A 23,280-nucleotide genomic window follows, 5' to 3' on the forward strand; every position below is an offset into this window, starting at 1 on the left:
AGAAGCAGAGGAACCCAGAGCTGGCCAGGACAGACATTCTGCAGGGAATGAAGCATACAATGGCTGGCGCTCTGTTAGCACAGCGTACTGGAAAGGAGGCACAGAAGGATTCTGAGCTTTGAAGGATTTTAGTAAAAGGCTTCGAACTCTGTTCAATAAACCCAGTTCTAATTCAGACTGGCACTTCTTAGCCAATGTTTTCTTGACAACACAGCTGGACACGCATGGCGCAGTGGAAAAAGTGTTGCCTGGGAGTCAAGGGAGGAACTGTGGAATGTAGGGTCTGTTTCTGGACCTGCCGTTGAGCCAGCGTGGCAGGCCTAAGCTTCTGTCAACCTGGCTCTTTCCAACGCTTCTGAGATACTACCTTTTATTTTTGCTTTGCTGATTCTTGTCTGATACTCCCTCAGGGTTAAAACACGAAAATGGAATTAAGAATAAAATCTTCAGGAAGCAGGTGTCTTGTCTGCTATTAATTCTTTCCTCCAACTTTGTTATAATCTTCCTTGGCTGGCCACGGCATCTCAGCTTGGTGTGCTGGACCAGAAGCACATGATTACATTTAAAGTAACCGTTTCCTGTCCTGACTCATCTTTGTGGCTTTTTTCCCTAGCAAATGACAATTTCTATTTCATACTTCTTCACCCTACTGTTTCAAAATACTTTCAGTCTCTGCAAAAATAAGCACATCTTCTCCTGCTGAGGCCAGGCTCAAAAGGCTAGACCCATGTTATATTGAGGCATTCCTAGCTTGCTCTTTAGTTATTAGCTCAGTCTCCTACTGGGGCTGCAGGGTTTCTAGGAGTGAGTTGACACTGTTATTGGTCTTCCTGTGGGGTTACCATCTCCTTGAGGGCGATACTTCCCTGCTTCACAGGGAATTCCCCAACCTCCATCCAATCTGTCTGTGGGTGTCGAAACTGTCTCAGTCAGGCCTTAGTGGGAAGTCTCTCAGAGGGGGCACCTGCTCTTAGGCTCCTGTTTGCAAGCACAACATAGCATTAATATAATATGAAGAAGTTGAGCCTGCCATGGGATGGGCTTCAAAATAGACCAATAACCGATTATGGCCATTCCTTCAATCTCTGACTTTATAGCAGCAAGGAACTTCCTTGTGGCCTCAATGGGAAGGATGGGCCTAATCCTGCAGAGACTTGCTTGGGAAAGATGGGCTAATCATGTGAAGACTTGGGAAAAAGTGGGCTAATCCTGCAAGAACTTGATATACCAAGGCTGGGGGGCCCTTTTAGAGGTAAAAAGGGATGGAAATTCTTCCAGGGGACTCTGGGATGGGGGGCAGCATTTGTTATGCTCGTAAACAAGCAAATAAACTTTCAATCTTTTAAGTAGAGAGGTTTGAAAATCATTTTCAGTCTCTTCAAAGTTTATATTAAAGACTTACATTTGAAGCCATAACTTGAATTTTAATTTTACAGCTATCATGAGATTTTCATATTGATTTATTTTCTGACAATCCCTTATTGGCAGTGATGTCTCCTCCTCCCTTCCATCCCTTCCCTTTCCGCTATCTTAAGTCAGGAAAACAAAACCGGTAGCTAACTCTGTTTCTCAAAACTGTAATGACACTGGCATTTTCACATTTTCTTTGACATTTATCTCAACTGCTGGGGTGTGTCAGAAACTCACTGCAGACATCCATACAAGTTGAACAATATTGTTAAATATACACCTACTTTGACTCAGAGCACACCAAGGATACAGAGCAGGAGAGACTCAGAGAAGACAGCTCTGAGAAACAACAGTGCATAAAGGCGCACTTCTATAGAGAATTTTAATCCAACAAGGCTGTTCTACCAGGGATTACATCCAAAAACCTTGTAGTACCGCCACTAATACTCTGGTTGGAATACAAACATGCCTTAGTACACACCTTTAATCCTCAATATGAAGGTAAAAGTTAGTTTGTGAAACAAAGCAGCCACATGTTTAGTGATATTTAATAGAGGGGCAGGCCAGTGATACATCAGAAAGATCTCTGGGAATAGATCAGAGATAAGAACACCCAATTCTCTTGAGAACAGCCTAGGAAAGGGAGGCTACTTAAGTGCAGAAGAAGAAAGTTGGTGAACTGATAGAGCAGAGAACAGAGGATTTGGGCGGAATCTAAAAACAATGGCTGGGAGAATAGATGTATAGAGGCTAGAGCTTCCGGTTCTAGAGCTAGGGATGATGGGTACAGAGAAGAATATTCTGGGCTCAGCTCAAAAAGGCGTAGCATTCTTACAACAGGTACAGCTTCCGATCTCATCCACTTCACCTGAAATAAAAGTAACATATATACACTTACGATAGATTTTTTTGTATTACAGGCAATCATTCGATTAAAACTGCATGGTATTATTGGCACAGAGACGGGCAGGTGATGGGTCAATGGAATAGAGATTGAAAGGCATGAAGTAGTCAATTTTATGGTCACTTGATCTTTGACAAAGATAAAACCATCGGTGGAAAAACGTGTTTCTACAAATGGTGCTGGTTCAGCTAGAGGTCAACGTGAAGAATTTCTGGGTGACCCATTCTTATCTCTCCTTGTGCAAAGCTCAAGTCAAGTGAATCAAGGAACCTCCACACACAAAGCCAGATGCACTTAAACTAATAGAAGAGAGAGAGGTAGGGAAGAACCTTAACCTTGTAGACCGCATGGGCACAGAGGGCTTTTCCTGAAGAGACATCGATGGCTTATGCTCTAAGATCAGGTAGACAAATGGGACCTCATAAGGTACGAGAGACAAGGCCAAGACTTTTATCAATAGGACATAATAGCAGCCAACAGATTGGGGAAGGAATATTTTACCAGTTCTACACAACCAATAGAGGCTTCAATAGCTAATGTATACAAAGACTCAAGAAATTAAATCCAGAAATCAAAAATGAATTTGTATTAAAAATGGGGTAGGCTAAACAAAAGAATTCTTAGTTGAAGGCACTGGACTGGAAACACAAAGGAATAGTAGCAAGAAGATTTACTCATTACTTTGGGCTTACTTTTGTGTATGTGTTTCAGAGATTAATTTGAGGAGGAAGGGAAAGTAGGCATCCCCTAGGCTGAAGTTCTGTACAAAAATTTTATAAAAAGAAAGGAAAACTAGAAAGAATGATAGCATTACTCCATCTCTGTTTCTCTGATCTTAACTTAGATGGGAGCAAACATCTACCATAGTGGACCAAGTCCTGTTGTCATGTCTTTGTATGAGAACTTAAGCTTCACTGAATCACAAGTAAATAAAACCTTGCCCTTTTGACTGTTTCTTTTAGGCATTGGCTCAGAGCAAGGACAGCAAAATACCAGTACAGTATGCAATTGGAGTGGCAATAGTCATGAGGTGAGTGGTATGAATGGCTCCTGGAGGAGTCAAGTTAAAGGCTGCACTTTCTCATACTTACATATTTTTATACTTAAGTTATAAGTTGAAAAGAGTTTATTTCTATGTACCTTTTATTGTAGAAATGCTTTGGAATATTCTATGTCTAGATAAATGGTGTTTATCAATGAACAATTTGATATTCTTGTAAGCAAATGGAGAATATAATGCCCTTAGCGAATTTGAATCTATAAACATATATAGCCCAACTTTGGATTTATGTGAAATCGGATAAAGGCCCATAAAGGATATCATATAAATTCAAGGAGTATACAAGAGTAATATTATGGGTATTCAGATGCTGCTTGTTACCCAGAGCCAATGTATTATAATCTACAATAACTGGCGATTAGCTCGCTCTGACAAACAATATAGAATCATTTACTTGCGTGCAGCCCCAGGGCAGAGCCTGAACATACAATTGGAGATAATACACAGAGAATATAAGGTTAGGTAACGTGAAGGCGCCAAATCTCTATCATCATATACAGAATAGATGTAACTGATAGCTGAGTCAGTGGATGATTAAGGGTTGGTGCTATAACTGATTAAAGATTTGACCATCGGGAGCTACTACTAAGGAACATGATCATTATTAAAGCTGTGCTGCCACTGCCTCACTGGATGGGGGTGTTATGTTGAGCCATGTGACTATAAACAAAAGGCTCTTGGGAATTTATTTAACTCTATCTCACAAGACAACATTGATGCACAGACCACACAGATTATAGGGGTACAAGCTTGCAAGATGCTGGACACAAAATTTTTTCATTCCATTAATCTGTCATCTATCTATCTATCTATCCTGTCTATCTATCTATCTATCCATTCTTGTTCATTCACTTTGCATGCTGACCATAGTCCCCTTCCCCTTTCCTACAGTCCACTTCTCTCATCCTCCTTCCCATCCCCTACCTTCTCCTTGGAAAAGGAAAAGCCCAACCAAAAGAACACACATGGTCTGGACCTAGACCCCTTATACATACGTAGCAAATGTGCAGCTTAGCAGTGTATGTAAATACTGAACAACCTTGGACCTGGAAAAGTCTCTAGCTGGGACTCATTGCCTGCCTTTGGATCCCTTTCCCCTAGCTGGGCTGCCTTGTCTGGCACTCAGTACAGGAAGAGGATAATGCTTTAGTCGGATGCAACTTGATGTGCCAGGGGTGGATTCTGACCACCCACGATATTTATTTTAGAACCCAACCCCACACCAGAGGCGAAAATGAAAATTCCTTATCTGGCAGATTCACTTGAAGTAAGGCAAATGGAAGTGGGTGGTAATTTGTCAGGACGTTACTGTCGATTATCTATAGAAACATTAAAAGCTTTATTTTGTGGGAGCTCCATTATTTTTCCGTTTTCCCTTTCTCAGTTTGCTTACTTGTCTAGCTTCAGGCAGGAATATGATCCTTCTCTGCACTGTTGTGAAGTATTAGATTCATCATTTATTGACTGAGGGTGCAGCTTCACCCAGGTAGAGGCTTGGCTGTGAGTGGAGGTGTTTGGGCTTTCTGTTTTGGTGACACTATGACCAAGACAAAGCTGAGGAAAGGCTTCCTTTGGATCACTCTTTAGGCAGTCCTTCATTGCAGGAGCCAGGATGGAAGGCAGAACAGGACAGGAACCTGGAGGTAGGAGCTGCCAGAGGCATAACCAGGGTGCTGTTTCTGTTCCGCTCCCCAGAGGCCTTGCTCAGTCTCGCTTTGTTACTGCAACACTCAGGACCACCAGCCAGGACAGCACCATCACAGTAGTCTGGGGACCCTCCATCAATTGCTGGGTAGAAATGCCCTACATGTTTGCATGCAGTCTGTGAAATTTTGAAACATTTTCTTAACTCAGGTTTCCTCCTCCCAAATGAGTTTGCTTATGTCAAGTTGACACCAAAACTATTCAGCACAGAGGGGGACAGCAGCTGTTTATCTACAAAACAAAATACCTTCTATGCCCAAGCCTTCTAGGGAGGGAAACCAGCAGGTGAAAAGAATGACACTAGCAGGCTTATCCTGTGAAACACAAAGGCATTCCTCTAGTGCAAGTTACCTGGGGCTGGCTTTTGCAAAATGCTCTATTCTCTGATCTCCGTTTTCTACTCTCCCTTCCCTCTGCAATCAGGTAGGAAAGGAGAAAGATCTCTCTATTTCTGCTAGTGCCCGGGTTCACACAGTATTCTAGTCAGCTTCCCTAGAATTCCATTCACCTCTTGGCCATTTGTCTCTTTGTAGGCCAAGCCCTCCTTGAGTTCTCCTGAGTGCCTGGACCATCTGTTTCCCGTGAGGAAGGTCTCCCACTGACATTTAGATGGCTGATGCTGCAGACAATGCCAAAAACCAACTTTAGAACATGCGAGAGCCAACTTGGCAGCTTCATCCAGTTAGGTTCACGAAGAATTTTCCTTTATTGTGCCTCTTTTTGTAGAGAAAAGATGTCACTGGGTCCTCTAAGAGGACATAGGCTTTGGCCTCCTAGTCATTTTAGCAAGAATGGCGTGAGTGCTACTGCTGAGCGTTTCGTGGCGCTGCTTCAAAGCAGCCCAGCTGTGTGGATGGAACAGAGCAGCGCTTTAGCAAAGAAACGAACCGGCGCCTCCAACTTCTTTCAAACTGTCAGCACACCATGTATACAATGAAGACAACAAAACAGTAAAAGACCCAACTGAACCATTGGCAGTCAATTGCAAAACCACTTATCAGAATAACCGACCTTTCAAGTTCCTCTTCTCTTCTTGTCTATACACTCGCTTTAATCAAGCCTGACATTTTTGTAAATCGCATATCCTTTGAGAATCTTCAAATAATGGGTGGACTTTTTACTAGATCCAGACTCATGGCTGTTCTTTTTCTGGTGACAAGGAATAGAGCATGTAAATCGCATAATTAAACATTTCTATCTGGCTACCTATCTACTTGCCTGTAGCGCTCTACCAAAGTCTGAAACCTAGATTGAAAACAGAAACAGTATAATCACAATACTGGGTTCACGGCTCTTGCCAAACCCGAGACAAACAAAGCAAAAATAAAAGTTACTCATGTTTACATCGATCTTGTAGCTTTACTATTGCCTGATACTTTTATTAATTTTGTCAATATGGCGATATTCACAGAAGTCTTAAATATAGGCACCGGGGGCTGAAAATAAAAAATATAAATGGAGGTCGGCATAAATCTTTCCTTCTGAAGGTTCCTAGTCAGTTGGGGGAGAAAGTATGATAGAAGGTGCCAATACTATGGCAAAAAGGTGAGCTGTGTCGCATGGAGGAAGTGTCTGAACTGATGATGCTTGTGCTGAAGATCTTGGGATATCAGGTAGGAGGACAGTTTTGGAGATATAAATAGGAGGTGGTAGGCCAATAGTGTGAATGGGAATTAAGTGTTAGGAACAGACAAAAGTCCAAAAAAATGGGGGTCTAAGTGGTTGAACCCTGCTAGGGGAACTCCGCATGTGGAGGAGAGAAGCATGGGAAGGTACAGTCAGAGATCGGAATTCACAGGAATCCATCTGATCCACGAGCCTGAAGCAGGCTAAGACCTTACAGTTATAAAGGGACTGTGGCATTGGGATGGCGCTGGTTGGGTGGAGCACAGCTAAGGACTTAGAAAGAAGTGTGATGCTTGGTACAGTTCAAAATCTATAGTGGTTTCGGTTTTTACTGAACTAAACATTTGGCATTTCTTGATTTCCCTGGAGCGCTTTTCTGTCTGCTCTGCCCCAGTCTGGGTTTCAAAATACCACAGGTGGAAAAGTAAAGGGTCATACAGCCTTCAGACTCCATTGATTACCACAAGGTCTAGAGAGAAAAAGAAACTTGTTTCTGATGAAGATGGCCTTTTATAATCAAGAGCATTCCTGTTTTCAGAAGATCCAGCTTCAATTCCCCAGAACCCACACTGTGGCTCACTACATCAGTTCTAGTAGATCAAACCCCTTCTGGACTCCTGAGCACGAGGCATGCGTGATTCTGAACATACTTTCAGAAAAACAACCATATACATAGGTGAATAATTTTCAAAAATATAATTTTCTGTTTACAGGGGACTAGAGGCAAGACTTGTGAGATTTATTCTAATCAAAACTTTGGGCTCCTTCACTAGCTCACATTTAATCAAATGACTTTCCCTCTGCATGGTAAAATTTCCCATCAACATATATTCAATTCTTAAAAGCTTAAAATTTAGAGTAAAACAATTTGCTCCACTTCTGTATTCTCTCCTGCACTTCACCTGAAAACAAATCGTTATTCTTTAAGGGGGGTTGCTTGCTTCCACTGTAGCGCAACTTCACCATCTCCAGATGATATGGGTGATGAGGAAGGGCAATGCACTGTGAATTAGGTAAATCTCATTGTCGCATGTTCCCCAATGGGCTGATGTAAGCCTTGGGTCCTCTATAGCACAGTTAAATTCAAGTTGGCTTCCAGAAAATCTGCGTCAATTCACGATCTGTTGGCACTTTCTTATCATTTTTAAACATGTAAAATAAGGAAAATACCCTTAGTCTGAACACATTACAAAATCCTTAGACTCAGGAAGCAGTAACTGTACTACTTTATTTGGAATTTTGTCTACCAAACCTTCTCTACCCCAATTTCTTCCAACCCCCACTAGGTAAGAAGAAAAGAATGTTAGAGGAAAAGTGGGCATTGATCCTTGAGACTTTTCCTACTAATTAGGGACATGGAGGTTCATAGAGCAAATCAATCTTCATTGTGTCGGAATGTAAAAATCCCCTTACTATAATCATTTTCATTAGAAAACATACAATGGTCCAAAGACTATACAAGTAATCTCTTGCCACGATCTGACTTTAAAAGCAGAAGAGTCCAGGGTGTGATTTAAAAAATGAAAATAGTCTTGTTTTTACAAATGTCATCTACAAAACAACCCTTGAAAGGGTGTCAGGTGTTTGCTTTCTGCTGCCTTTTCATGTTCGTCAAGTAAACAAATTCAAATTTGAAATAAAATTTTAGGGCTGTGTAAAATGGCTCAGCAAGTCAAAGCGTTTGTCATGAGCCTAACAACCTAGAGTTAAACCTGAACCCTACAAGTTACAGAGAGAATCAATTCTTGAAGAGTGTTTCTGATCTCATGGCATATAGTCCTTTTTACACACATACACACACACACACACACACAAAACACACACACACACAAACACACACACACACAAACACACCACCTGCAGCACACACACACCTAGGCACACACACAACCATGACACATACACACACCCAAACACACACACACAAACACACACACACACACACACACACACACCACGCACACACTTTGTTTGCGAAAATTAGAAAATACTGGTAAAACTTACAAACACAGATTTAATTATTTAATAGTTTTCATTAAATATTCATTATCAGCATGAGAGCTAAATATGCCTGCTCTTCCTATCCTTCCATACCATTTTACTCTTTTCTCTCCTCCTCTCTCCTCACCTGTTTGGACAGGGCATGTCATCATACATCAGCCCGGCAGAGAACTTGAGCCTGGCTTTATCTTCCTGGATGCCGGGTTACAGATAATAATACTTCCATGTATGGTGACAAGTCCCTTTTTTTCCTAAATTCACATTGATGCATCACTCTGATGTCACATTGATTCATTTTGGGAAAAAAAGTATTAAACACAAAAGAAAGTCTGGGAAGATAACACAAAAAAATATAGGAAGAGAGTAACATGTAGTCATGTCATGTATTTTACACAATGTTGTTTTGCAGGCTTTTATATTTACCTACTAAATAATTTTTCAAAATATCTACACTGATATTTTTGAGATTACTTCACTATTTATTAATAATAATAGATACTCTTCCTTTTTTTAGTGTCATTTAGATTGAGGTCTTTAATGCTGCTCTGCCTCTAATCAGTAATGACTAACCTCTTTGCTTGATGCTCTAATTTCTAAGATTATTTTGGGCCAACTATTCATTGATCATACATTGTATATTATTTTCTACATTAAATGATAGGTTCTTAGCCCAACATTAGGGTTTTCCTTCTCAATTACTTTTTGAGACTACTAGACCCAATGTGTAACTGAAAATAAGATGTGCTTTTAAAATCAATTGAAAGATATCTTAACCTTTTCTTTGGCTATATGAATAATAAACTAACTTATCAAAAGGTGAACTATTAGTTAAATTTTTTGGGTCTACTATTTTTCCTATATTTTTTTCTTTATCAACTATATGGATTGTCCTACATAGATGAGATTATTGGCTAAAGATAATTTTTAAGTTTGTGGGAGGAAAAAATACTGACCTAGATAGACTAAACTAGTATTGCTGACGAAAGATTATAAAAAGCTAATGGAATTTATTAGGCGCCCACAAGTATACAGAAGGGCTGCTAAAGGATACAAACCACCAAAAAATTTTGTGCCAAAATGACCTAGCATAAAAAAATAATAAATTTAGATATCAATAATAAACCATACCATTCAATATGTTTCTCATGTAACCGTCTTGATTTTCTTACATTCTATCATGTTGGGGTTTTTAATGAAGCTTGTATTGCCTGAGTAATACCCTGAATAATTTATTGGGACATCAATCTAGCAACTATTGCATTAACTAACTCATACACTGGACACTCCATACTCTGAGCTGACCTTGTCTTGCCCTTAATTTGGATGGCTCTGATGGATTTGTAAATTTTTCTGAAGGTCTTTATTATTTTGTTGTTTTAGAATCCTTCTATTATCTTGTTTAAAAGAGGGTTTTTTAAAAGCAGCGTGAAGCTGTGGTATATTTCTTCTGCCATCTTGGAATCCGATGGGGAATTTTGGTCTATATTTTGCAGTGATTTGGCTTTTGTGTGACATTACCTTTATAAAGAGACTTTATTTTTATTGTTCTCTCTTCAGGGCGGCCGATCCACGGTTTACATATTCACAGTCGCGTCTCTGACAAAGCAAGACAAACTCCTAAAAGAGAAATTTGAGCCCAAGTTTGGGAATTGAGATGGACCAGGTCTTAAATACCACAGACAATAAGCTACCCCCACCGCCAGTTATCAGTCACACGCGTGGCCCAGCTTACCAGCATTAGGAGGAGCGTGTAGAGTATGTGATATCAATAATGGTTTTGTTTTTCACCTGCTTATGACCATCCGTGCCCAAATGGTTTGGATTCCTGTTTTTTCTTCAGACTCTTTGCAGAACCTGCACGTTCTGCAGAACTGTTTTTTATTGCTGAGCATCCGATAACGATTTCCAAGGGTGCTGTCTCTACCACGCTAACCCATTCGGAGAGAATTTACCACTGACTTGTTTCTAGGTCTTCTAGCATTACTTTGCCATGTCCCTGGGAGCAGGTTAGTAGCACTTGGCTTCCTTTTCAAAAACTAATCATTTCTTTGCTTTCTATTCACTCTGAGAAAGCCTCACCCCACCCCAGCCCGCCTTCCACATACACCATCCCCACCCCTCCCAGGTCCATGTGTTTTGCAGGTTGATCTTTTGGCAGGGAGGTGTGAATGTAAGTCATAAAATAGGTGATCCCAGAAAAGAACCCAACCAGGCCCACCTGGAGGAATGGAGACTAGGCGGGCACAAGCTGCACTGCTCTGTTTGACCTGGCAGGCCTTCAAATTTGAGGGGGCTGAACTGAGTCTTCTTTTGTTTGAGGCGAGCCTGGAAGAAAGGAACTTGTTATAAGAGGCGGAGGAGAGAAGGGGAAGGACAAGTTAAGCCCTCAGCATCAGTATCTTTAAGAGTGCCTTTTTCTTTTCTCACTCCCTTTTCAAATGAGCGCACCACGTTGAATATGTGGAAAATCAGTCTCTTTGAATTGGGAAAACGAACTGGCAAGCAACAAGACGGATAAGGAAGACTGGATGCCCTTTGGCTTCCTTGGCTTGTCAGGGAGGAACACCGGAGAGGATCAGTGTTTTAAGATCGTTTTACCAGCTTGCCCCCCCGGCAAAACTTCTGCTCTCTAGACTTTGTGTGGTGGGGTTCTTTGGGCTTGATGTTTCTGGGCCATTAAACGAAAGGAAGACTTAAAAGTAATGGAAAAACAACTTTGTTCAAGTGTTCCACTTCAGAACATTTTAGTCACTTTTGGAGTTTTATTCAGGATTGGGGTTGGGGGGGTAGGCGGGGGAGACTTAAAAAAAAACTGACAACACATTTCTCTGTTTTGAGCTCTTATAGCCTTTGAAGTTGAGTGCGATTCTATTCTGTGTTTTTTCCCAAAAAGACACTTATCCTTTAGAAAAGAAAAAAGATCTTTTAAGTGTTAAATACTTTTTTACTCATGTCCAGTGGTTTGTACAGCATACTGTATGGACTTAAAGTGTTTCAAACTATAACTCCAGTGCATTGAGCATATGTAAAAGTAATCATTGAGCAATACTGCTCTAAAATGATGGATTTTAGAAGAATCAATACCAGTCTCCTAGCTGTTTTGTTATCTGTCTTTGGAACAGATATCCAAATGTAACACAAATACAATGTAACCTCATTTTAAATCAGTGTTCCTCCACACACGGAACATAAGGCCTTTTCCGTAATTCTAACATGTCTTTTTAATTGGAGCAAAAGTTTTAGAATTAGAGAGGATATGAGGTCCAATTTGACAGATCGACTTCAAGTAAAATCTATCTCTGCTAAAAGATTGTTCCAAAGCTTAGATTTTGGTAAAGGACCAATATCACCACATATCTGAAATCAAGACCTTTTCCAGCAGCTTTTCCACCATTCTTAGACTATGGTCTTCAACCACTAATTACACTTTAGTGTTTAACACAAAACAATTGTACATTGACTTCATAGAGTTGTGTGCAGTGAAGAAAAATGACTTATATATAATACTCTTCAGTAAGATAGCTTTTATCAGGTTATACACGTCAAAGAAAAAGAACATTGAATCATAAATTAATTGAGCTGTGCCAGGATTCTGTTATGTTATACAACTCCTCTATCTTATTGATAAAGAAATTGGGTCCAAACATAATGAATAACTTCACAGAAACTGGAGGCAGTCTTGGCAAGACTCATTTTCCTGATTCCCCCAATTCTAGACATTGAGCACTATGTTGGACAAACATTTTTATGAACAAAGTACATCTCATATTAGATTCCCCTAGCCTCTAGAACTCAAAGAAGGTGGCTCCTTAAGATGTGGGCTGAGAGGCCATTGGAGGATACCAATCACTGTGAGGGTACAGAGGCCATGCTTATTCTGAGCCTGGACACAACTGTTCTTTATAAGCACAGAATGAAAAATACTCCTTTGCTCTCTCTGACACATGAAGCAACATTCCACTCCTAAGAAAGAAATGACAGACCTTCCCCAAGTGAGTTTTCCATAGGAAATCCCAGTGCCTTGCCTGAGGGCAGATTTTCCTAGGACCAAGCAATAAAAAACTACTTTTTGTATTTCTTCTGGGTCTCTTTCATTTCTTCAAAATCTCTCTCTCTCTCTCTCTCTCTCTCCTTCCTTCCTTCCCCTTATGCACATACAATCAAATGCTATCTTGGGAGTACTTTAAAAGAATTTAGATCATGGTTAAAAAAAAAAATCAAAAAGTTCCTTGCATCTATACAAGCCAAAATACTTATTGTGTAATTTTTGAATACTTATTATATATTTTGTATGTATTTGTACATTTATTATGTATAATTGAGATTTTTTTTTGACTATGATTCTGTTTTGATTTTGGTTTTAAGGGGACAACATTTGAAAATATGTATCCCATTATGTTTAATGGAACCAAGAGTTAATGGTGGTAGAAACAGGTGATTATGAAGGCTCTAAAACTCCTTTTGCATACTCTAAATCACTCCTCATCTGAATCAGTCCAAAACATTTTAACTTTCAGAGAGCAGTTTAAAAGCACTGCCAGTTCTGCTTGGCATTCTAAGAAACCGTCAAATCTTTTTGACCATGCTCCTCCCTTTACCCCCGTCTTTTTTTTATTTCTGTTCTTTCTTCTGTTTTGCTGCTATAGATTCTCAGATATTTGCAAACTGAGACAACATAATTACTAAAAGTAGGAGGTGATGCTTCCAGGATGGAAGTCTTTGATGCTGATTCTCAAAGACTAGTGTTCTATTTTGAACATTTCCAGTCGATTTTGAGACCAAACATACCATGTTTTCACTCCCATTTCTTGAAAAGCCTTCGTGTCACTAACATTTGAGCCTGCACTATAGACCACAATAAAACTTCCCAGGACACTCAGTTGAAAGGTTTACCTTCAGCAACCCCCACCCTGCCAAAAAGAACAAAGTCCCCTGCTTTCTCTTTCTCTCTCTTAATGGCCTTGTTATTAAAGTTAAAAGACGTATGTTTGATTTACTTTGCCATCTGAAACATATGTACCAAATCCAGAACAGTTGCAAAAATATATCCCTTTCAAAACCTGCTCTGTATCCTCAGGAGTCCTTAAAAAAGGACCAGTTAGCTATTTCCTTTCACTCTAACCCAACAGCAGCCAGGTGTGAGCTTCAACACTGTGTCTGACAATCTCTTTATGGGGACTACCAATTCCGCTCTCCACTCTAATTAGTGGTAAAGATGTTGCTAAGTTTCTGCCACTGGATAACAAAAAGGTCCCTTTCTTTTCCACCCAGTATTCCTTCCCTCCCTTCAAGCTCCCCTGGCAGCCTCCTCAAAAGGTAGCCGGAGGCTTCCTACCTAAAAGTCTTCTCAAAATCTTTCTGCTTTCATTCGCTCTCCTCTCCACGGAAGCCCCCTAAGTGTTTCTGTGTATTCTCCCCCAAAGGCACTGATCCATTTGCCACTGGTTGTGGCTTGCCAACCTTCCAAGCTGAAGAAATTTTGCAACGATTATGCATTATTGTTTAAGCAATCACCACAGAAACCTAGTGACACAGAAGGCTAGGAACATGGCTCAGTGGGGGCTGCTTACTGAACATCCACCCAGGACTAGTTTGGATGTTCCAAACCCCACTACAAGCCAGGCCTGGCAGGTAAAACCATCCTGGATCATAAGTGCTTGGACAGGATGGGGCATAGCAAGCATCAGTTTCAGTAAAAACCCTGAATCAAAAACAAAAAAACGGTCCAGAAACTACTATTGCCTGTTCATAATTTTTGTGGGTCAAAACTTTGGAGAAAATTTCTTTGATGGCCGAGGTGCTACCCTAGTAAATGGTATGGCTAGGAAATTCATCATCTGAATAGGTAACCAGGGCTTTTGGTTGCCTCACACCTGCCAGGCAGGACTGTCAGCTTTGGAAGAAAGGTCTCAGGAAAGCCAATTTTCTGTGGTCTCTCATCCCATTATTTTTTTGTTCCAATAACCTTTCCAAAGGGTTTGTTTGCATATGCAAATGGGTTTTAGTAATAGGAATGATCCCTTTCCAGAGATAGTCCCCCTCCAAGGGCAAAAGCAAGGTTTCTCTTGTATCTCTGATATAAAAATAAAACTCCTGAGGTCAGACCTACAGTCCTCTACTCTCCCAACTGAGCCTCAAGGGAGTTAATGACTCATAAAATGAAGATAGACTCAGTTTATAACCCATATGAACAACAACAACAACAACAACAACAACAACCTTATATGACAACAAAAACAAATTTCTAGACTTGAAGTTGCCTCCTTTGATACAAATACCCCAGGGCAGGCTTCCATCAGCCTTCTTTTCTCTGGGCTGTAAGGAAAGGTTTTAAAACAAGTAGCATTTGCTTTATTCTAGGTTTTCTTTTTATCAGTATTTTCAATAATAATTTTGACTTTTTGCTGCAATGTCCCTGTCCTCTGTTACTCATCCATGATCTAGAGCAGGGTAGCTTTCGGTTTATGTAAGATCAAATTTTAAGTTTTCACAGTTCTTGACAGGCGTTGACAGGAACTCCTCCAATGGGACTACCCCTCAGAAGGGGTGATCCCAACAACCAAGCTGTAAGTTCTCCAAAATGAGTTTGATTAGCCAGGTTTACAACCTCTCAAAAGATTGTGGTGTTTCCCGGCAGCCTTGATGTAGTACAAATAGGGAAGACACAGGAGGTTGGGAACAACAAGATGGACTAAAATACATCTCAAAGCAGGTTAACACAAACCTTTCAAGACTACAGCAAAAACTGACCATTGGGGATGGAACAGTACTCTGGTTCATGTTCTCTTTGTGTGATAAACACCATGAACAAAAGCAACTTGACTTGAGGAACCAGTTTATTTCACAATACAGTTTGGAGCACCTGCCATAAAGGGTTAACAGGGCAGGAACTCATGGCAAGGATTTTGAGGCAGAACAAGAAGTTAGGCTATGAGAAGGACTACTCATTGGCTTGTTCTCCACAGTATATCTATCCACCCTTTTACAGGCCCAAAACCACCACTGCTCAGGGTGTCAGGCAAAATTAAACTGGATCCTCCAACAATCTTTTTTTCTTTAATTTTATTGGATATTTTTTGTTTACATTTTCAAATGTTATCCCCTCTCCTGGTTTCCCATCCATCATCCCCCTCCCCCCTTCTTCTGAAATTGTTCCCCCTCCCCAACCACTCACCCCCTTCTGCCTCCCGGCCATTTCCCCCTACACTGGGAGGTAGAGCCTTGGCAGGACCCCAAGGCTTCTCCTCCCATTGCTGCCCAACAGGCCATCCTCTGCCACATGCAGCTGGAACCATGGTCTGTCCATATGTATTCTTTGGGTATGGTTTAGTCCCTAGGAGCTCTGGTTGATTGGTATTGTTGTTTCTTATGGGATTGCAAGCCTTCAGTTCTTCAATCCTTTTCTCCAAACTCCTCAATAGGGACCCCCATTCTCAGTTCAGGTTTGCTGCTAGCATTTTACTCTGTATTTGTCATGGTCTGGCCAGAGCCTCTCAGGACAGCTATAACAGGCTTCTGTCAAACGCTACACTATTTGGCTTCATTAATATTGTCTAGTTTGGTATCTTACATTTAATTGTCCTTCTTGACCTTCATGTGGTCTATGGATTATATCTTAGGTAATTTGTTGAAACATGGAGGCTAGTATCCACTTATCCAGTGAATGTATACCATGTGTGCTTTTTTTTTTGTGTGTGTGATTGGGTTACCTCACTCAGGATGATATTTTCTAGTTTCATCCATTTTATTGTCTGGGCTCATGAATCCTGGAAGTAGTATTCATTGTGTAGATGTACCCGATTTTCTGTATGCATTCCTCTGTTGAAGGGCATCTGGAGTTCTTTCTCCAAATTCTGGCTATTAAAAATAAGGCTGCTATGAGACATGGGCGCCTTGTCTTTGTTGTATGTTGGGCATCTTTTGGGTATATGCAGGATTGGTATAGCTGAGGTCCTTAGGTCCAATTTTTGAGAAACTCAGACTGATTTCCAGGTGGTTGTACCAGCTTGCAAGTCCACTAACATTGGCAAATTATTCCTCTTTCTCTACATCCTCTAGCATCTGTTGTCTAGGGAGTTTTTTGATCTTAGCCATTCTGACTGGTGTAGGTTGGAATCAAGGTTGCTTTTGATTTGCATTTCCCCTGATAGCTAAGGTTGTTGAACATGTTTTTAGGTTCTTCTCAGCCATTCGATATTCCTCAGCTGAGGAATTCTTTGTTTAGCTCTATACTCCATTTTTAATATGGTTATTTGACTCTCTGAATTCTAACATCTTGAAACTCTTTATATATTAATATTAATCCTCTATTGGATGTAGGATAGTAAACATCTTTTTCCCAATTTGTTAGTTGCTGTTTGTCCTAATATTGGTATCCTTTTGCCTTACAGAAGCTTTGCAATTTATTGGAGCAAATGAGCACCCTTCACAACAATCACAAATAACATGAAATACATTGATGTGTGACTCTAACCAAGCAAGTAAAGAAGATATGTATGATAAGAACTTCAGAAAACCTCTGAAAAGAAATTGAAGAAGATCTTGGAAGATGCTGTGGATTGGCAGGATTAATATAGTAAAATGACCATTTTAAAAGCGTTCTATAGATTCAATGCAATCCCATCAAAATTCAACTCAATTCTTCATAGAGTTAGAAAAAGCAATTTACAAATTCATTGTAATAACATAAAAAAACCCAGGATAGCAAAATTATCCTCAACCCCATTAAAAGAACTATGAGGGGGTTGGGGATTTAGCTCCTTCAGTAAAATTAACGCCTAAGCAAAGTATAGCCTGGGTTAAATCTGACTCCGGAAAAAAAAAGAAAAAAAAAAAAAAAAAAAAAAGAACTTCTCTTGGGAATCACCATCCCTGATTTCAAAGCTGTATTACAAACAATAGTGGTAAAAATGATTTGCACTAATCTTTGGATTTAACTTTGTTCCATTTATAAAGTTAATTGGTTTGTAATAACGTGAAAGTGTATGAGAATTCATAAAAAGCTTTTTTATTTTAAATAAAAGAACTGAACAATGGGGTGAAAGATCCAGAAATGAACCCATACCTATGGTCACTTGACCTTTGACAAAAGGGGATTTAAAATCATCCAATGGAAAAAAAAGACAGCATCTTCAACAAATGGTGCTGGTTCAACTGGAGGTCAGCAGAAGAATACGATCAGTCAAATCCATTCTTATCACCTGTTCAAGCTTCGGTCCAAGTGGATCAAGGACAGCTAAGCATGTAAAACCAGATACAATCAAACTAATAGAAGAAAAAAGTGGGAAGAATGCCTTGAACATATATGGGCACTGGGGAAGAATTTCTGAACAGAACACCAATGACTTATGCTCAAAATCGACAAATGGGACCCTATACATTTAATTTAGAGGTGAAGTTTTACCCAAATATTTTAAGATAACATGACTTAAAATGGTTGCATAATCTTTGGATTATTTGGTACCATCTATACTAAACTAATTGGTTTTGTGTATGTGAAAAGAGTATGAAATTAGAAATGCTTTATTTTTCGTAAAAGAACTAGGTTTAACATTTCATTTTCATCCATATTTAAATTTATAAGATCCATGATAAATGAAGGGAGGGAAAATGGTTTCCACAAAACAAGTTCCTAACCATAAGCACTTTCCTTCCCTCTGATGTAACCTACAGGTATAATCTGTTTACAATGGAAGTAGCTGATATACTGGCATGTACCTGTTGAGAAAACATGCATTATTACACTACTGCACTATGTAAAGAACATTTGAATGAACTACTTTGATACAATATTATTCCTTGAATATATTTAAAACCACTAAGCACCCCAGTTTTGAAGTATTAAGACCAAAAGAAAGCGGTGGGGAATGCTGGGGGTGCCTCCCACCTGCCATATTGCCCTGAACTATATTACAAGTCCTACTGCTTGGTTTCTGTCAGAAATTAACAAGTACACAGAAGCGTCTTTTTGATTAAGTGACTGAAATTCATCAGTCAATTAATTAATCAAGCAATCAATCAAACAAAAATATCACCAGAAATATTCCAAATTCACCTTCTTGATTGTGTATTTCCTGGCCTGAGAACATAACGAGATTAAAGCGATAGTGGGGTGCATTGCATCCTTTTTACACTCCCACCCAGATTTAAACTGTTTTAATTAAAGGCCTTGAAGCCTTCTGGGGAAAAACAGTCAGCACCTTGGTCCTGATCCAATCCTCTCATTCTCTCACAGCTTTGTGGCCTTCTTCAGTGTGGAATGTAATTTGTTTGTTCCGGAGGTTTTGGCACAACCCCACTTTGTAGCAATGGGCTTTCAAGTTGATAGTAATACTAGTTTTAGATCATGGAGAGATAGCTTTCTGATGCATGTGGACGACCATTCCGCAAACACTGTTTGCTGGAGTGGTGCCAAGGTTCATATTAATTTTCTGGGTGTTTAGAAACAGGAGGATCTACTTTTACAGGAACAAAAGTGTTCATGAAGAAAATCATTTGGAACAGGGACATCCAATCTATCCCGCAAACAATACAAAAGCAAAAATACAACAAAAAAAAACAAAAACATAGAGATATGGTGAGACCTTTGAAAACATCACATAGTGAAAGAGAGATTGGGCGAGCCACAAACCAGAAATAATTTGGCCAGCAGAATGCTAGTCAATGGTTTTAACATGCTTTTGTTTTGTTTTGTTTTATTTTATTTTGTTTGTTTTGTTGTTAACTTTTCATAGTTTTCACCTTTGGAAGTTTTTAGTATTTTGATTTTGTTTTTGTTTTGAATGAAAGAATATGAGATGGGTGGACCGGGAGGGTGGGGAGGGCTGGAGAGGAACTTGCAGGGAAGGAAAGAATATCAAGTCTGAGGAAACATTTAAGCCAATAAATACAGAAAATAGAACAAACAAATATATATACTTACCATGCAATGTTCCCTATTTATTCATCAAGCAAATGTGTATTGTCAGCAATTAGAGTGTTGAGCTGATTAAATAAATCAATTTTTAAGGAAAACAATGCAGATTCAAAGAAGATTTACTCTTAATGGAAAAAATAAATTTGGCAGATGGTATGAAACCTTGAGAATTATACTTTAAAAGGGTCAGATATACTGGTTGGGATAAAATTGCAAGGAAACAAAGGTATGAGAGACTGGGAGTGTGAAGTAATAACAGAGTTCATTATTAGTGAAGATGACTTAGGAAACTGGATTTCAAATTCTACAGGTAGGAAGGCTTTTCATTTGGTTTGTTTTTAAGCAGTTTTCTGATGGTACCTCCAAGGACTGCAATGTGGCAAGAGTGGAGACAGTAAATTTGCTAATCATGAGGGTTTTGTAAGTCTTACAATGCTTTTATCCCAAGACAACAAAGACATTACCGAGGATTCAGTGCAAGGTGTGTTAGAAAACTTCTATTTTTGACCAACTATACTCAGTCTAGAAACAAAGTACAGGTCAGAGATAGAAGATGCAAGAGGAAGGTAAGAGGTCATTTGAAAGCCATTCTTAGCAATGACAGTTTACTTTGTCTCCTTTCTCATTGGTAATCCGATACAGAGAAAGAGGCAGCCTTGTCTTCTTGAATCCAACAACACTAACATCCAACATCCTTTGAAGTTGATTTACTAGAAACCAGTTCCTTGTGAGCTAGACAGACAGCAGCCCTCCAGCACTGCAAACAAAGATGGTTTGAGTGATGGAACAGTGGCACTATGATTTGTAGATATTTTCCAGTGTCTGTAGACAACTTGCAGCAATGTGTGTGTGTGTGTCTCACGTGTGTATATGTGTGTGTGTATGTGTGCGTGTGTTTTGTTTGTGTCTGTATGTATCTTTCATATACACCTTTATGTGTGTATGTATATTTGTGTGTGTGTTTGTCTCTCTCTGTGTGTAGGTGTGTATCTTTCCATGTGTGTCTGTGTATGTATATATGTATATATATGTATGTATATATGTGTGTGTATGTGTGTATATTTATGTGTGAGGGTGTGTGTCTGTATATGAGTGACTGTGTGTGTAGTATTTGTGTATGTGTCTTTGTGTGGGACTGTGTGTGTGTGTGTGTGTGTGTGTGTGTGTGTGTGTATGGCACATGGCATAATAAGCCCATTTCAGTACTAGGTACAGCAGAGCTGAGACTGAGCATACAGGACAATCAGATTGGCCCTTGACTGCAGGGAAGAGACAAAGAGATGGAGATTGGTTTAGATTTGCATAACATAATAATGGGCTTTGAAACTTTTTGCATCTATGGGAAAGAGGGGTTAGGTGAATATTCAAATTACCATTTAGCTCAGGGAGATGGGGATATATGAGCTGCTTTCCCTTGTCTTTCTTTGTTGTTATTTTATTTCTTATGACAAGAGAGAGAGAGGGAGGGAGAAAAGGAGGGAGGGAGGAAGGAGAGAGAGAGAGAGAGAGAACGTTACATGGCACAGCACAAGGGTGAAGTCTGAGAATATTTTATAGAAATCAGGAATTGGACTGCCGGACCTGTTGTAAAAGCTTTGAAAGACTGAGCTATCTTCCATCTTGTAATTTTAAATTTAGTTGCTTAAATATCAAGTTATATATCTGTTCAGGAGTCATATTCCAGTGCTCTGGTTTTATTATTTCCTATTTTTTTGTACAAGCACACAGGGTATGGTCCAATTCTACCTTCCAATGCCTGTAAGGACAATTTTTATACCCCAGGTCAGAATGATGCCAGTTGAACTGACTGCAATTGTTTCCTTCTGGAAAGTGAAAATACTTTTTAGAAGTAATGATAATAAAATTCTCTGCTGGCCTTTTCCTAGCTGTTTTACTGACTATGTGCTGACTAGATAGCATGCCCAGTGCATACCAGCAAACATCACAAAGGAACCACTGTGGATGGTGAAACACAGCTGGAAAGAGTCAAGTGTTCTTGCCCAAGGCTGTGTAGCAAGCTGGTGTGGTGCCATTCATTCACGCAATTGATGATCAGTGCTATGAGTGCACCTTCCATTTTGTGAGGATGAGGAGCTAAATCCTGCTTCCTGACTGCAAAATATGATGCGACCATTGCCTCAAGGTCCCACTACCTTCACCATACTATGGGTTTGTACCCTCTAAGCCTGAGCAAAGCAAACACTTCTGTTCTTGAGTCACTTTATTGTGTTTGTCTGGCACTGGATAAGGTGTAGTTAATGCAGTATAGATATTTAACTGTCAGAAAAAAAAACAGCTTGGAGAATTGGAAATGGAGACAATCACTCAGTCATTCTTTAGAAGCTGTTTGGGAGACTGTTATTTAAAGAATTAAGCTTTCTGCGTCACTGAATAATTACTTTTAAATCTCTGGAAAAAGTAACATGGGCTACACATGCCCATTGAAGGAGTTATAGATGTAGTCCCTAATGCCAGAAGAGCAAACAGAAACCAAAATTGGTTTTTTTTGTTACAATTATTTAATTTATCCTAGTTGGAATTTTTATTTCTGTGAAGAAACACCACGACCACAGCAGCTCTTACAAAGGAAAGCATTTAGCTGAGGGCTGGCAACTTACATTCAGAAGGTTTAGTCCATTGTCATCTGGTAGGAGCTGCTAATTGCTGGCGCGAACTGAACTTAGTACTGGAAAGATACCAGTACCTTCTACATCTGGATCCTTAGGTGGCAGGGAGAAAGAGCCATTGGGCCTGACTTGAGCATTTTAAAGAACCTCAAAATCACTTTAACCCAACACATAGCACCAACAAGACCTTCTTATAGTGTGCTCCCTATGAGTCTTGCAGGGCCATTTCATTTAAACCACCATAAAATTCAAAATTAAAATAAAACCTTCCAGCCAGAGAAAACTTTCAAAATATTTCAGTATTTTCCTATATTGATTTCCTAACATGAGTCATTAATTTATGGATTCAAAAAGTTGTTTATCTGTCAAATACCATAGCAATTTATGGTTGAGAGTGGAAATAATTCATGGCAAGTGTTGTAAAGTATTTACTTTGAATTACTGATGCAAAATATTTCTTACTTTTAATATGGAAGAAGATATATAGGAGTATTGCTTTTTTTCACAGGGTTTCTAAATCTATTTTATAGAACTGTTTAATGGAGTTCCTGTATAATTGCTTCCAAGCTTTGAACTTGGTTTCAGTTTTACTACTTTAGATTTAAAAATTATTCTCTCATGTATTTTTATAGTGTGTTATGATTTTCCAATTTTACCGTCTTTAAACTCTCTAAATTAGGACAGAATGAAGAATTTTAGGGTCTAGCATACGATAATATTTTCTACATTTAAATATTAAAATATGCAATATACTCTTCTTGGGAATTTTTTACTGTTTTATTCTCTATATCTATAGATAATGATAGGATTTTTCTGAATTTTTAAATTCCTTATAACATGGCCTGGAAGCACCGGCGTCAAGCGCTTTACCATGCTTGAAGGTGGAATTAGCGCTTGTCATTGATTGTATTTACATTGGGACTGATAGAACTCTTCTGGCTGCTGGAAAGTAGCCGTCTTGTCTTGCTTGTCCCATCTGCTTTCAGATAACTCAAGTATAAAAGTATGTGCTTTGGTATGTCTTCCTTAAACC

Source organism: Rattus rattus, chromosome 7, assembly GCF_011064425.1.
Source record: "Rattus rattus isolate New Zealand chromosome 7, Rrattus_CSIRO_v1, whole genome shotgun sequence".
In the NCBI taxonomy this organism is placed as follows: domain Eukaryota; kingdom Metazoa; phylum Chordata; class Mammalia; order Rodentia; family Muridae; genus Rattus; species Rattus rattus.